The 17,690-nt window shown below is 40.9% G+C and overlaps 1 protein-coding gene across 8 annotated transcripts in view; it reads left to right on the forward strand.

The window, feature by feature from the left end:
- Positions 1 to 17,690, forward strand: part of OSBPL8 (oxysterol binding protein like 8) — a 159,271-nt gene that overhangs the window by 85,088 nt on the left and 56,493 nt on the right. The window lies entirely within an intron of this gene.

A 17,690-nucleotide genomic window follows, 5' to 3' on the forward strand; every position in this document is an offset into this window, starting at 1 on the left:
CAGTACGTTCGGCAATCTTCGCCGAACAGAGCGTACTGCGCAGGCGTCCGACAGTACGCTGAAGAAGCAAGGGGAGGACACCGAAGACCAGAGAGGCGGCGCTGCGGTCGGTTTTCGAGCTGCAATGGGGACGCCCCCATCGCTGCTCCTGCGATGGGGACGCCCCCATCGCTGCGAGAAAACTAATTAGCATACCGGTACAAACCGGTATTTTGAACGAACGGCGCGGCGGAGAGCACTTCTACAGGTAAGAGACGAATAGCCTTTTTAAAGGCTATTCCGACGTGGTAACTAGAAAAAAAAGTGTTTTAGTGGTAGAATCCCTTTAAGGTAACCAGTCCAGTATTCAAAGAGAAAATCACTTCATGTCCAGTACTTTCATCCCTAAAACTTCTCAACAAGTTAATTGCAGATACTACAATCACTTTTAAGAATCTTATTTCTACCCCTTTATTAACTTTCACCTGTTCTAATCCAGCCAATATTTGCACTTGTATTTTTTTTTAATCCATTCTTCTATTACCTAGAAGGAAGAGAAGAATGGACGAAACATTGAAAAGGTTCAATGTACTAATAGATAACAACAGTATCTGTGTTCTCCAAAAGGGTCGGCAAATAATTTTAGGCAAGCTCTGTGCCTGAGGACCCAGATACAGCCTCCAACGCAAATGTCAACGTAGCCTTTGTGTATTTTGACTGTGTTATCGGGGGGTTGTTTGACTAACCTAAAAGCTTTTTCTAAGGTGTGTACAACTGCATTGGGATTTGTGCCAAAGTGGCTCCATTTGGAGATCCAAGTATTTTTAACCTCTGAGTTGCTGTGTTTGAGCCACATTAGAAAACTAGGTGTAATAAGATTTATTTTACATAGGTAGAGAGATGTACATTCATTGATCAAGATGCTTTTAGCTATTCCTAAAAGTTGGATATGGTAAGGTGATTATACATGTGTAAGGGCTCGTTCACATCTGCACCCGGTCTGCGTTCATACAGGTTTCCGTTTCCTGCCTGAAACTGGGCAGAAAACGGAAACCTGCAGATAATTCTCAAACCCATTCATTTGAAAGGGTTTGAAAATTGTCTGGCTATGAGCACCCGTGAGCGTTTTATGCTCTCCGCGGTGAAACCGTTTTTTTTTTAAACCAGACACAAAGTCGGGCATGCAGTACTCTGTGTCCGGTTTAAAAAAAACCTGTTTCGTCGCAGAGAGCATAAAGCGCTCACGGCCGGACCCCATCTGAAACCTGATTACGGACACCGAACGCTGGTGTGAACCCAGCATAAACTATAGGATGTAGGAAAGGATACAGCTCAACACAAGCACTGGGTGGCGACACAAACTGTAGGGTAGATATCTCGTGACAGTGTTACTAAATCATCTTATTCATAAAGACTTCTTCTCACGCTACTAATTTCTGGTTATATTAAGCCGTGTGGAAAAATGAGAAAGGACACTTGTATTATTTTCCTGCCTAGGACCATGCTGCACACTGTCCATAAAATATGTTCTGGTCATGAATAGAACAGTCTCACTTTTGTTTTAATTGATCATTGGGAAAGTGATTTGTAGTCATGTTTAGGAGTATAGGGAAAGCACAAATTTTTATTCATTTTTCGATCAAGTTACCTGTTTTGTTATAACTGAAAGTGAATTTGTCACATTAAAAATGCAGTGCAACTTGTGGTAAGGCTGTGGAGTCGGTAGGCCAAACCACCAACTCCGACTCCTTCAAAAATGGCTGCCAGCCCTGGTCTGTCTTTAATGCATTAAAATTCTAGTGATTCCTATGAAAGTAAACATGTACTATGTATCCAAGTAATTTATACAATATTAATAATAATAATACTACAACCTAAATTAAAAATAGATTTAATCGCTTTATTTTGAAGCGGGAATCAGTAACTTTATTCCAACTCCGCTCAAAATTGGAGTCATGACTCAAACTTCACATGCCTGATTTGTAGTAGCCTGTCACAGAGAATGAAGAGCTAAGAATATTAATATTTAGTTTTGTAATAAAGTTCCACTAGGACTCTATCCTGCTCAATGACTGTGTACATGTGCCAGAAAGCCTGCCAGTCAGAGTAGGAGCGCCCACTAAACTCCTAAAACCAGAACGTACAGTAAATATGAAATAAATAAAGGACAGATTATACTGGGACGGCTGCCACAAAGCTATTTATCAGTCTGCTCAGCTGCAGTTTCAACATGACAGGTTGACTTTCAAAGTTAAGAATTTCTGCATCATTTATAGAATGGCACCGGTTTGTGATTTCATGTGGACACGCGTGCGTATTAAATCATGTGTTTCTCTTTATCGATTTGACTTTACAATAAAGTTTTGTTATGCTTTCATGTTGCATTCTTATAGAAAATTTAGGAGTCATTCTTATTTATCATTTTCCAGCATGTTTGCTCACTTTTTATTTCGTACATTATGTCCTGTATCTGTTTTTCGTACAGTTTTAGAAGCCAGACTTATTTTTAGCCACTGATATAGTGCTCAGATATGTTGGCTGCAGTGTGGGCGTTAATTTAACAATATGTGCTCTTGTCAAGCTTCTGTTTATAATTTAGTCCATTATATTTATCTCATTGTGAAGTTCTATTCCAGCATTGCGTTACGTGGTTTGTGAAAGGCTGCTGGAAAATTATATCTACTTTAAAAGACAATTTTCTATTGTCTGTTGTCTTCATGCACCCAACTTCTTTCATCTCGGCACAAAGCAAGAATACTTAAAGAGGACCTTTCATCAGATTGGGCACAGGCAGTTTTATATACTGCTGGAAAGCTGACAGTGCGCTGAATTCAGCGCACTGTCAGCTTTCCCAATCTGTGCCCGGTGTAAAGCGCTATCGGTCCCGGTACCGTAGCGCTTTATAGTCAGAAGGGCGTTTCTGACAGTTAACCAGGGATGCCCTTCTGCCCAGCAGCGCCTATCACGCTGTAGAGTGTGAGCGGGGAGGAACGCCCCCTCCCTCTGCTCACACAGCTCGTCCATAGACGAGTATTATCAGGAGAGGGAGGGGGGAGTTCCTCCCCGCTCCACAGTACAGTGCGATAGGCGCTGCTGGACAGAAGGGTGTCCCTGGCTAACTGTCAGAAACGCCCTTCTGACTATAAAGCGCTACGGTACCGGGACCGATAGCGCTTTACCCGGGGCACAGATCGGGAAAGCCGACAGTGAATTCAGCGCACGTGTGGAATTGCCAGCTTTCCAGCAATATATAGAACTGCCTGTGCCCAATCTGATGAAAGGTCCTCTTTAAATCAGTCAGATGGGATTTTTTATTTAATTTTATTTATTTTTGCCTATTTTGTAATATGAGCAGGGCTGACTTCTGTGGTCAAATGATGCCAGAAGTTTTGTTACTTTTAGGGTATGTTTATACGGCGGAAACCTTTTCTGCCATGTGACTATTTCACGTGGCTAGCCGCAACGGGATGCTGATGTAGTGTATCGGCATTCCATCCCGGCATCCTGCTCCTGATTAGGCCCGAATGAATGGGCCTAATCAGGAGTGAGTCTCGAGCCACGGCTGACTCCGTTGCGGAATCTGCAGGAAGATAGGGCATGTCGCTTCTTTTTCTCGCTAGCTGAAAAAAAGCTAGTGACTCTTATTGAAATGAATGGAAGACGTTTTTGCAGGTGGAATTTGAGGGGTATTCCACGTCAAAATCCACCTGCAAAAAACTCCCTGTGAACATATCCTAAGATAATTCCTTCCTGGTGGGAAACCTGCCAGCTAGTGTTCCATTCTTCTCAAGTAACATTTATGGCCGCCATAATCAGATCTGAGGAGAAGCAGGAGGGTCTGCACAAGTGGGTCTCTAGAAATGAACCCTTAGAATGCCAGATTCTTCTTCCCTATTTGAATATACCTCTGCCATTTCCGATAGTTTTAGAAACGTGTCAGGTGACAGAATTTAACAGTTTCATAGACTCTGCTAGGTAAGATTTTTGTCCAGCTATTACATATTCTATGCACGGGTTGAGGTGCAGTGTGGTGTCTTAAGGTCAAGGAGTCATCATCCTAATGCCCTGAATATTTATTTATCTCAAGGCTCTGTTGGCTGATGTCCCTTGTGGGTATAGAACCCAATTGGCTATGTCTTGTTGGTGGGTTCTATTTTAGTAGGGTCGGTCTATGTTGATTGGAAAGGGTGGTTGTCATTTAACCCTTTTCCATTTGGGATTAGAACAGGTGCATGTTTTGATCCTTTGTGTGTATGTTTTGTGGTCGAGTGACCCTAGGTTTTTCTACTTTCTTTTAATTGTATCAATAAAGAATTCTATTTTATACGTACCTTTTGGTTAGGATTTACCCACCCTATCTTTTTAATTTACCCTTAAAGAGAGTCTGTCATTGGAAAATTGCACCTTTAACTGGTGACACTATAATGTAGCCTTTATAAAAGCTATTCCAGCAATACCTTTTATATTTCTGATCTGCCTGATTAGTTTTTCAATAAATCGCCTTTTTATCCATATGTAAATGAGGTTCAGGGAGCACAGCCGCATCATCATAGGATAACTCCTCTTTTTCCTTCTATGGAGTGGCAGAAAGTGGTTAATTTAATAATTATTTTCATATACTTCCATTTTTGCACACATCCCTACTTCTCACTACTTTTATGCCATGCCATGGATTTTGGTTTTAGTTATTCACATCAGCAATCCTGATTGGCTAATAAACAGTTAGTGAATTATCCTTTTGCCAAATCTGAATTGGAGTCTACGCCGTGGATTCCTCTAAAAATCAGCGGAGAGAGAAGTCCTCCAAGGACTCCACCGGGCAGACTCTTGATAGTCTATCTGCGGATAACCACTTTTTAAATGGACAGGGTGGGCCCTAACTATGGAGACCCCAATGCTAGTGTGAACCTATTGTAAGATAGGGTGAAATGGATGCAAAATGATGATACAAATATATACTACAAATAATCAATGTACGCAGGTTGCCTTTGGATAATTGAGCTAACTTTTGGTAATCTTGTATATGTTGTGTATTGGGAAAGGTGATAAAGATGTTGTAATTGGGTATTTAATATTCGGCATGGATTCTTTCTTCAACATTATCTGTCAGGGAGAATTAGGATCCCCCATAAACATATGATAGTCAGCTTTCCTTGGCTAAGTCACGACTGTATGCTCTCTTCAGCCTAAGGGTTCATTTAATATTCATATTTGTGGTCTAAATTGCACTGGAATACTTCTTGCCAAAAATGTAAACCGATCCCAGCAAGAGAACACAGAAAACCTTTCTAGACTAATAAAGACAAAAATCTGAAATTTAGACTTTCAACTAGCCTGTGGTGTACAGATTCCAAAAAAATGGCATTTAGCACTAATAGTGCATATTGAGAGAGCCAGTCCCTGCGTGCTGTGGTAACGGGTGAAGTGGAGGATTGCCCACAGACACACCAATGTCTTCAGGCTATGAAAGGTTGTACTGGTCTGAGGATATGTGGCTGATATTTACTACAAGGGACATGTGGATTGTTCTGTCCCAGGATAAAGTGTGTTTGTAGGGACCCCATTAAATTTTGCTGCATTCATTGCTACATTCTCTAAATGTCACTTGACTTTGTTGAGCAGTTTTCCTCAGTGTGTCTAAGTTTTGGGCTCCCTACTCAAATACATTACACCACAGTAACCTCAAACCCATGATCATATACTGTGCTGAACATTATAAGCACAGCATGTAAATAAAGAACAGTGTCTGAACCACAGATGAGAGCATAGGTTGTAGAGCATTCCGTCAATATGCCCTTCTATGTGTCTGTGTCAGGCTTATTGTTACATGTTTGTACAGTTCATTGTTTACAGAAAATGTAAAGTGTCCTTTAAACCATCATAGAACTTTCCACTTGCTGTACTGGTTTGTTAGCTTTTCCCTTTAGTTTATACCATTAAGGCAACGGGTGTGGTCAGACATTGCAGAGTAAGAGATGCCATTCTAATCATGGTAATTCCACACGTGGCAGATTTGCTGCAGAAAGTTCACTGCTGGCATTTACATGAATTCCTCAATACATTCAGTGATATACAATTTCCATAAAGGGACTCTATCATTGGGAAAAGTCATACATGCATATGACTTTAGAAAGGTTATTCACACATACCTTTTGTATGTTAATCCCCTCAGTTGTTTTTGAATGAGCCCATTTTATTCATATGCTAATTATCTTCCAGCCAGCACAGGAAGGTCCCAGCAGCACTTGTCTCTGCTATTCTCTCCTATCTGTGTGTGCAAGCAGGAAGTCAGCAGCAGCAGTTTGTGCTGTACACATACATAGGAAAGAATAGCAGAGAGGAGTGCACAATGAGACTTCCGGGGTGCACCAAGAGGCATATGAATAAAAAGAGGCTCATTCAAAAACCACTGAGGTGATTTACATACAAAAGGAAGGTGTGGTATAGCCTTTCTAAAGGCTATTTAAGTATGTGCTTAGTTAAAAATGACTTTTCCCAATGATAGAGCCCCTTTAATATGCTGGTTCATTGTCAGCAGGGCTGTAGAGTCTGAGTTAGTTAGCCCCAGTCTTTAACTTTTTTTTTACTCCACCCAAAACTGTTCCTAAGTTCCTATCTCCTATCTAAGTTCTCCTATCTGCAGAGGTCGACGAGAATTGGAAAACTTTTTTTCTCTGCCACTTTCAAATGGACACATGAAGAAACCCATTATAGTCAATGGGGTCTGCCGGGCTCTGTGCTTTTTTAGCGGTCCACCTCTCCATTGTTTGGGCCCCTGACAGACCCGAATCACTGAGAGCAAATGCTTGTGTGAACCTAGACTCGATAGACATAAAAATAAAAGGATTATTTGATTATTGGTATTGTATAAGTAATTCGACACTTCATTTGTTACATATTAACTTTCATTGGAAGTTAGTCACTGGCTTTTTAATGAATGAGAGTAGCTTTACTACTTCTGTGGGACCATGGATGTCAGAGCAGGAGTCGGAGTCAGGCTGTAGAAAGACAGAGGAGTCCCAGTGAGTGGTTTGGCCTGTCGACTCGATAGCCCAGGATTCAATTTAATGTAAGTTACAGCCTGCGTTCTGCTGGGAGACAGTGGGGAAGTTAAACTCCCTGCAATTCTGTGAGCAATTGGCAGAACTTTACATTGGATTTTTAGATGGTAAACCTACAGTTTACCAATTTTTCCTGTTAAATACATACAATATAGCTTTAAGGAAATGAGATGGATATCCTCATAAAAAATAACATTGTAACATTTTTTCTTATGAGGACGCGTCTGCTTTCCTGACATATCTAAGAAAGAGAATAAATTCTCCAAGAAATAATAATTTTAACTTTTTTTTTTTTTCTTAAAAATGACTCTCACATTGTGTGCAGGCTCTCTTTGAAGCCTATAAAACTAACATCTCATAGGCCTGGATAGAGAGATTATATCCTACAGCCTTTGCTGTGTGGTCAGGAAGTTAGAGAGTCATAGTATTGTCAAATGGTAAGGCAGGTCCCTGAAATGATCTGAGAAATAAGAATTTGGTAATGAAATGAATTGCACTTTACAAACAAGGAAGATAATTCATAGTTTTATAAAAGTCCACAATATTATTTTCCTCTGTTGTTCCTCCTAGAAATGTAACATAACTGCAGAACTGGCTGTTACCAGTTGTGGGTATGTCTCGACACATTCTGACATGACTGTTCAGAAATACGCCCCTTTGACAAGTCAATGGTAACATCCCGTTGTCAATTTATTCATGTACATTCAAAAAGAATAACAGAGCCAAAGCACAATGCAGAGTTGTGGGAAATTATTTTTCAGAATTATTTCACACAGAAAATGGCTAAAACATAGCTGTCAGAGGTAATGTCATATTCCTTTAAGAACTAGTCACTAGTAGTGCCGTCTATTTTGTGGTGGTTTGCACATTTCATGGTACAAGGATATGGAAAAGGGTTCCTTTCTTGTTTATGGATTCCTGTCTTCATGATGAAATGCAGTAACTGCAGCACATTATGCTTCTTTAAGGATTGCATAAGAGTCTTAGAACAAGAAATGTATTGTATTCAATTGAAGAAACTTCACACATGGCTTGCTGGCATATTTGTTTAAGTGATGCTTCAGTTTGGCTCCACATTAACTATTCCGATAAAAGGGGTAGTCCTATAAATAACATCACCTACACAGGATGAGTGATAAACCTATGATTCCTGGGAGTCCAGTTGACCCACACTTATCATGTGATATAATGGAGTAGGGGTGCACGAGAGACCATCACACCATTCACTGCCTACAGGACTAACGGAAATGGCTAAGAACTATTGCTCAGTCCTATAGTAAGTGGAGTGATGCTCGCACAGTTGGACCCCACTTGACTTGTCTATGCTGAGGACAGTTAATGTCTGTGAAGAAACCCCTTTAATATAATTCATATGGCTTCTTTATGGGGTTTGCGTAATGCTGCAGCAATTACATGTATCTGGAAGCCAGCCCTATCTTCGTGGCCAGTGGTCTCACATTTTGTAGGAAAGGAGTTTTTGCTTTCAAAATCTTGTGACCATCGAGCACTAAATGCAGGCGCAGTATCAGCAACATGTGGCTGCTGTAGCATGAAAGCTTAGCCTAAGTCTTATAGGAAGTCTGACAAACATCAGTTATAAACTAGACTCATAGTGGGAGATTTATCAAGACTGGTATATTTATACCTCTATCTTAATATCACCTATGCATTGGAGACATGAGTCCCCAAACACCCTTGAAGATGATTTTCTCAGCATTGGAGCATCGTATCACAATAAAAAGATGCCATTGGAATCTGCTGTATGGTAGTAAGTGTTTATAAGTGATATTGGTATCAGATCTGGGCAGCAGTAGCTCTTTGGTTTGTATGTACTTAACTGCAAAACCACGACAGGAAAACAGAAATGAACACCTTTAGGAGATGCCTATTTTTTACCTTTTTGATCAACTATTATTTATTTATTTATTTTTTTTCCGACATCTTCCAAGACCTATAAATTTTTTTTTCATTTTAATTTACTGTGACTGCCTTAGGATTTGCTCAAGTTGTATTTGTGGCATCATTTCTGTGAACGTACAAGCTACTGAATAACTTTTAATAACCTTTTTTCTGCCATTGTTCTTTAGTGTTTTAAATACAGGGACATTTATATCTCATACTAGCTGGTACCCGCGACTTCGTCTGCGGTGATTGTAGCAGTGGGTATATACAGGTGCGGGTAAGGTTTTCGTACTGTGTATAAGGTATGGGATATGAAATGTAAGTTTGTATCTTGTTTTTGCTGTAATTCAGAGAATGCGTGAGACTTTTGTGTTGAAGTAAATTTGTATTTGAGCTGCTATACGGTGTTGTGAGAAACTTTACATAGTGACTTTGGGACAGAGGTATTTGAAGTTAACCCTTTCCCGCCGATGGCATTTTTTGATTTTGGTTTTTGTCTCCCCTCCTTCTAAACCCCATAACTTTTTTATTTCTCCGCTCCCAGAGTCATATGAGGTCTTAATTTTTCCTGGGACAAATTTTTCTTCATGATGCCGCCATTATTTATTCTATATAATGTACTGGGAAGCAGGGAAAAAATTCAGAATGGGGTGGATTTGCAGAAAAAATGCAGTTCTGCGACTTTCTTACGTGCTTTGTTTTTACGGCGTTCACTGTGCAACCAAAATTACATGTCCCCTGTATTCTGTGTTTCGTTATGATTCCGGGGATACCAAATTTATATGGTTTTATTTACATTTTGACCCCTTAAAAAAAGGCAAAACTGTGTTAAATTTTTTTTTTTTGAAAAGTCGCCATATTCCGACAGCCGTAACGTTTTTATACGTGCGTGTACGGGGATGTATAGGGCGTCTTTTTTTGCAGGACCGGGTGTACTTTGTAGTTCTACCATTTTCGGGAAATGTTATTGCTTTGATCACTTTTTATTCAAATTTTTATCAGAATCAAAACAGTGAAAAAATGGCGGTTTGGCACTTTTGACCATTTTTCCCGCTACAGCGTTTACCGAACAGGAAAAATATTTGTATAGCTTTGTAGAGCGGGCGATTTCAGACGTGGGGATACCTAACATGTATGTGTTTCACAGTTTTTAACTACTTTTATATGTGTTCTAAGGAAAGGGGGGTGATCTGAATTTTTAATCCTTTTTATTTGTTTTTATATTTTTTTCCTTTTTTTTAAAATTTTTTTTTTTGCATTTATTAGACCTCCTAGGGGTAATGACATGGGTGGGCGGTGTTGCGGATTGTCAGAGCGATGGGGGTCGGCAAACATGACTGCTCCGGAGCGTTAAAGAGAGCCTCCTGGAGTATCGGTAAGGTGAGGGGCAAAGTGGTAAAGTATATGTATATGTGATTGTGTGGGGTTAGGGGCGAGGCTGTAGAGGGCAATATGAATTTTGGGGCTTGCTATGGTCCAAAGTGTGTGAGATTGCAGAGATGGTGGTGTGAGTTTGGGTTTTGTGGGGGTCCTGGCACAAACGTATGTGCGCTATTGTGACGAAAAGTAGCCTATTGCGCAATCGGGTGTATTAACTATGTTTGTGGAAACTTTCAGCCAAATCGGTCAAGTGGGTTTTGCGTGATTGAGGAACAAACATCCAAACATCCAAACACACAAACCCACAAACATCCAAACTCACAAACTTTCACATTTATAATATTAATAGGATAATATATATATCTCAGCAGGCTGATCTGACTGGGTGATGTACTGTTACTGTACCTGGGATAGGGCTATAGTGCATCCCATCCCGGCCTCATATCATTACAGGCTTTGTTGTTCTGCTGTAATATTATATGATATAGGCTGGATTCACACGGTGCATTTTTGCTAGAAAAAAACACATTCTCTCTCTCTCTCTCTCTCTCTCTCTCTCTCTCTCTCTCTCTCTCTCTCTAAATATATATGCTTGCTATCTATATATATATATATCTATCTCTGCATTGGCGGCCAGAAAAAATGCGCCACCAGTGGATTTTGTCAAAAGTATGTGTAAATTGAGTCGTTGCAGGTGATATGTATACCTCCTACTGCGAAATCAACTGAAAAATGTACATGTACAAAATTGCCGAATATTCATCATCCAGAAGACAAGAGGATAGAAATGGAAAAAGATAAGAAATCATTTTCGCTACAATCATTACATTTTGTGAAATGGTTCGAGTTTTCTGACCACCACTGTATCTGTATGTCTCTTTCTCTCTCTCTCTCTTCCTCAAGCTATTTTTAAAAAGTTGTGTGATTTTTAAAAATGAAGTTTTTCAGAAACACCCTTGGTTTCTATGTAGATAGCAAGCATTTGTTTTTATTTTTTGGCAGGATGTGGCAATGGCTGCATATATGGCTATAGCTACGGAATATGTTGGTGTTGTATAAATAAAGGTGGTTGTTGTTGTTACTATTATTATTATTATTCCAGGTGCATAGTGTGTCAGCAGCCTTACAGCCAAAGCCCTGCTTATGTGGCCCAGCTTCTGCGCCCATTTGATCCCTATGATATAACTACATCACTGTGCTTTCAGATGCCATGGCACCTAGGCACCCAGTTATGTCCAATGTGGGACGGTGGTTAACCTGAATATGTGATAGTACACTGAATGTAATCCAAAAAAATCAGCCAAGAAGCAAGCACAGTGGTAAAATCATAAGTCTAGTGTCTCCTTACTGATTTATCTGTATATTCAGTCACTATAGCCAGTAGGGTTCACTTTTTTTTTTTTTGTAAATTGTGAGCCCCATATCGGCATCACAATGTACATTTTTTTTTCCTTATCAGTATGTCTTTGTAGAATGGGAGGAAATCCACACAAATACGGGGAGAACATACAAACTCCTTGCAGATGTTGTTCCTGGTGGGATTCGAATCTAGGACTCCAGTACTGCAAGGCTACAGTGCTAACCACTGAGCCACCGTGTTGCCCCAGTAGGGTCCACATTTCTATTATTTTCACAACCCCACTAAATGATCCTCTATTATTGTATATACTGTACTTTAGTGGGAGAAGACCCTCATTTCATTATGGAAGTGCTCTGTTTAAAAAGTCTGCACTTGCTATGGTTGGTATGCCAGCATTGTGTGGGCTACAATAGTAGTATTTATATATAATGTAGTCTGCTCAGATTGAACAATCTTGCTAGGACATTTTACTGTTTTATCCCATCATTGGTGTGTGTACAAATACCAAACCAAGCTCTGGTGTTTATTCTTCCCATACACTGATTTGTCTGTTTTTAATTCTCAGTGTCTTTCTATAGTATGGAAATTAATATCCCACTTAGTATAGATATTTACTTTTCTTGTTGTTTAGTAGTATTCATAGCGCATTCTCATTGAAGTTACAGGCTGATTTCTTTTAGTGTTCCCATGACAACACATCCTTTTCCCAGTCTGTCAGTCCATGTTATCTAGGCTCACATCTGCATTCGGGTTTAAAAAAGCTGTTACCCTCAGAAACCACAGACCCCATAGACTATAATGGGGTCTGCAGGGTTTCTGATCAGTTTTCGCCTGAAAAAGGTGGAAAAATGCAGCAAAAGAGAGAGACGTTCCACGTGGACTTCCCTGAACGGACATCTGAACGCTGGTGTGAATCTCACGTAAGTGGCCGTTTTGATATAGAAATTAATAACTTGGATCTACAGTGTACCTATGCCAGGGCATAGGGATACTCAACTAGTGGGATACTATAACTGTACAGATATATGGTAGTGGCATTTTTATATACCGTATATACTCGAGTATAAGCCAAGTTTTTCAGCACAGTTTTTGTGCTGAAAAAGTGCTCCTCGGCTTATATTCGGGTCATTACGGTAATTTTCTGCTAGCAGGCCAGGATAGCAGACCCCCCCCCCACCACCACCGCTCCATCACACGCCGGGTGACGTGGCCACGTAAGCTCAGGCCCGCACCCGGCGTGTGGCTGCTTCCTGGCCTGCTAGCAGAAGTACCGTAAGTACTTCTGCAGCTCTTAATGTGCAGGAGCGCGGCGATGCTTTGGGCCCCGGCACCCGCCCCGTCTGGATGCCGGGTCCGGATGCCGGGTATGTAAGTGTAATGGCGCTGCTCTGCAGAGCGGTCGCCATAGAAACCGGCACCTCCGCTGTAATGCTTACAACAGAGATGCTGAAGCTTATGCCTGCGATCTCTGATTGTAGGCATAAGCTATGGCATCTCCGCTATAAGCGTTACAGCGGAGGTGCCCTCCGGAGATGTCCTCCCCCCCTCCGGAGATGTCCTCCCCCCTTCTGCCTGCCCCATACCTTTAAAGATGCAGGCCGGCTCCTGCGCAGCGAGCTCGCAGTAGCCGACCTGTTCCGACGACAGCTGGGAGCCTAATGAAGGCTCCCAGGCCTGTCATCGCTATAGTACTATTACGGTTGGTCTATGATCAGCCGTAATAGTAATGTAGAGAATCTCCCATAGACAGCAATACACTTGTATTGCCGTCTATGGGACTTGCAATCAAATGACTGCAGGTTCAAATCCCCCAGGGGGGGCTAAAAAAAATTGTAAAAAAAAAAAAAGTTTAAAAAAAATATATATAATAAAAAATTAAATAAATAAAAGTTCTAAATCACTCCTTTCCCTATAATTCATATAAAGGCGGGTTCACACCAGCACCTGATCTCAGTTATGCAGGTTTCCGTTTTCTGTCGGGAGAGGACAGAAACCGACATTCACTGTCTGTTGGTGAGTGTCTTCTGCTGCTCATGGCGAAACCGTTATGCATAACAGAGATTGGGCGCTAGTGTGAACCTGCCCTCAAAGTAGAAAATGACTGTGACACACATACACATTAGATATCCCTGTGTCTGAAAGTGCCCGGTCTACTGAATATAGGATATCTGCAGTGCTCCTATTCCGTCGGGAAGGGGTTAATAGGAGCACTGCAGATACGCTATATTCAGCCAGGCTAAATTCCAACTGGGGGTATAAAACCCAGTCCTCAAGCTCAGGGAAGGGGCAGACAGACAACCAAAACACCCCCTCCCCTTCCCCAGTATCTACTGCATCCAAGAACTTTAAATTTAATTTTTTAAATTTTCCAGCAGCTGCTGCATTTCCCCCCCTAGGCTTATACTCGAGTCAATAAGTTTTCCCAATTTTATTGTGGTAAAATTAGGGGGGTCGGCTTATATTCGGGTCGGCTTATACTCGAGTATATACGGTAATCATTTGAATAATTTGTACAGATATCTTATTTTTTTTATGCCTCATCATTCTGTGTGCCATATTTATAAAAAGACAATAGTATCATAAATCTTGCACCAAATCTCATGGACATTGTGCTTCCAGTGCTGTCAGATATGTCAAGTGTTTTTTGTTTTTTGTTTTGTTTTTTGCACTGCCCATGTACTGGAGTGCAATTGTAAAAAGTGCAATAAAGTGCACTGTAAAATGTTGTTCTAGATAAACCATGTCCACTTTCCCCGACAAAAAAGCAGAGAGACCAGGCAAAAACAAATAATAAATCTTGTGAACATAAATATAAAAGGGGACAGAAGGGCATGAAAAAAGGGGGACAGCATTATGAGAAAATAAGTACAAGAGGCTTGTTAAAGAGAACCCTTCACCTTCTCTGGCACCAGCAGTAATATATACCTGGTCCTGGTATGGATCCGGGGCTGGAAATATTGGTTCAGTTAGTTTCTGCACTGATATCTCTCCACTGTCAGAAGAGTGGGCCTTAAAGCCCAGCGTCATCTTTGGGCAGTAAGGAACTCCCCTCCAACACTACTCTTCAATATCCTTGTACTGTCAGACTCTGAACTGTAATTGCACCGATTTCTACTGCGTCTGGATGTGAACTGTCAAAGTTGACAGTGAGCTGATTACAGCACATTGTCAGCTTACTAGCGGTATATAATACCACCAGTGCCAGAGGACATGAAAGGTTCTCTTTAAATGCCCCTCATTGTCTTGTACAAGTAGACATGGTAATTCGATGTATGTGTATTCCTTGGCATTGTATGCTTCTATTTTTAATTTGTCACACTATATGTAGTATATACAGTGTGTACGGAAAGTTCATTTTATTAGTCATTAATGTACACTCAGCACCCCACCTTGACAGAACCCCCCCCCCCCCCCCCCCCAGAAATGTAGATATGTGAAAAATGTAAAGGGGTCTGAATACTTTCCATTCCCACTGTATGGTGGGTAATTTACAGCAATTTCTGTACCACTGGAAAAAAGACTTCTAATGGACTGTGGACCCATTATACTACCTAACTGATTTCATATTGGACCACTTTCAAGGCTCAGGTAAAAAGTTGTTAGGTACTGGCCATGGAGTCGGTAACGGGTATTGGGCCAGATGAGCAGATTGGTGCACAGTCAAGAATAGCCAAAGCTGGTACCAAGTATCAGGCAGATGAGGATGAGCAAACAGATTCTGAGTCAGGATAAGTCAGAGTTCATAATGGGTAGATCAGTGTAAGTCCTCATGTGTGCAGTCAAAAACAGGCCAATGGTTAATACTATTTATTATTATTATTATTATTATTATTATTATTATTATTATTATTTATATAGCACCATTAATTCCATGGTGCTTTACATATGGGGGTTACATACAGTACACAAAATATACAGGTAGATATAATACTAACATTGACCGACTGGCACAGTGGGGTAGAGGGCCCTGCCCGCGAGGGCTTACAATCTATGAGGGAAGAGGGCTAGAGACAGAAGGTGATGGGGGAGACTGTACAGATGGCGGTGCGGTGATAGTGTTATTGGAGGTTGTAGGCGTTCCTGAATAGGTGAGTCTTCAGGGCCTTCTTGAAGCCTGTGATTGTGGGGGTCAGTCTTATGTGTCTTGGTAAGGAGTTCCAGAGTATGGGGGATGCACGAGAGAAATCTTGGAGACGGTTGTGTGAGGAGCGGATGAGAGCAGAGCAGGAGGTCATTGGAGGATCTGAGGTTACGTGTGGGCAGGTAGCGGGAGATTAGTTCAGAGATATATGGAGGGGACAGGTTGTGGATGGCTTTGTATGTTAGCGTTAGTAGCTTGAACTCAATTCGCTGGGCTATAGGTAGCCAGTGGAGGGACTGGCAGAGGGGAGCAGCCGATGAAGATCGGGGGGTGAGGTGGATTAAGCGAGCAGCGCAGTTTAAGGTGGACTGGAGGGGGGCGAGGGTGTTAGCTGGGAGTCCAATACATAAGAAGCGTGATAAAATGCAGGACAAGCCTCAGGCAAGCAGACCTTTATACTCACAGTCTGACTGGGAAGACTCAGAGGTGTACCCCAGCCCTTTAAATTACTAGGAGGAAAGGCATGCAGGCCCGTACTATGGGCAAGCCAAGCTGCATTAGCAGCAGGGGGATGTGTGTAAAAGCAGGGAGTGGTAGGGAAAATACGGTGTGTTGCAGAGGTAACCAGGCCACTGTATCCGCTAGGAGAGAGCACTGATGGAACTCATATTTCACATTATATCTATTCCACATTGGTATACTGCTATTATATAAACTACTGTTCAGCTACTTTTGTTCCAGCGTCGCATGAACACTGGAATCAATATGACTGATATTGAGGGGCAGGAGGCCAAAAAAACGGGAATAAGTAAAAATAGGAGAAAATACGTCTCTGAATACTATATAACCCCTTTTGAGTGGACATAGTTTCATCACTTCTAAGCAAAAGAAAAAGTCTATTTGAAGATGAGGAGAGAATGAGAATGTAATGGGAATGAGGGCTTTAGCATTGGAAGCCCTTGTTATCTTACACAGAGATGTTGCAATGTTTTTGAGGCCAGACCGATTAATCACTTACATCATAGAAAGGACATTGATGTTTCTCCGCACTCCCACTCACGCACCTCTCTGAGGTCTCCGGTCCTTGGAGGTACATAGAGGGTCTGAAAACAGACAAAGGTCTCCCTTTCTATACTGTGAACTATATGCCAGTAGTTAGTGGCTGTATAATGCTTTTCAGTGAGATTCTCAGGCTACGTCAATTGTTCTTTATATTTATAAAATGTGCTTTCTTTAAGCTCACAGCGCTCATGAATTCAGAATTCAGCTTTCCTTCGTCATGGGTTCCATGGAAACAGCATTAGGCATGAGCAAGTATTTTTAATATTTGACGTGATATGTGCTAGCGCTTACATTTTTTTTTTTTTTTTGTATTATAAAAACTAACCTAAAAATACGTAAACCCTCTGTCTGAATCACACAGGATTCAGCTAGACATGTGCATTAAACCTGCACTTTTATTTTTATTTTTTCTGTTGTTGGGTTTTTAATGATCTTGAAATGGAAGCAAGGAGAAAAATTCTCATAACAGTTTTTTTTTCCTCTCAAAAATAACAGCAGTAAGAACAGGTTGTATTATAGCCGTGCAGTTGTTTATTTTGTAATTGTAGCTTTATTATTGCGCAAAGTAAATGGCATTGAAAGGATATTTGGCAGTGCCTAAAGCACGACTAATAAAACAAAGAAATTTGCCCTGATTATTAAAGGTTTATAAAGCACTAACCTCACCAGTACGTACTGGATAATACAGAAATAGAACAGTCTGCAAAAGAAATAAATGATCTGCTCATGAGTTTACTAATACCTGCTTTGTACTGTCAAACCAATAACTATCCAAATTGGTGCGTGTGTGTAATGCTTGGAAATGGTTGCCTGACAGTCATCTTTATCATGCGTATTGAACATAGAAATGTTAGTCTCATTTAGG

The sequence above is a fragment of the Leptodactylus fuscus genome, chromosome 5 (genome assembly GCF_031893055.1).
Source record: "Leptodactylus fuscus isolate aLepFus1 chromosome 5, aLepFus1.hap2, whole genome shotgun sequence".
Lineage (NCBI taxonomy): Eukaryota > Metazoa > Chordata > Amphibia > Anura > Leptodactylidae > Leptodactylus > Leptodactylus fuscus.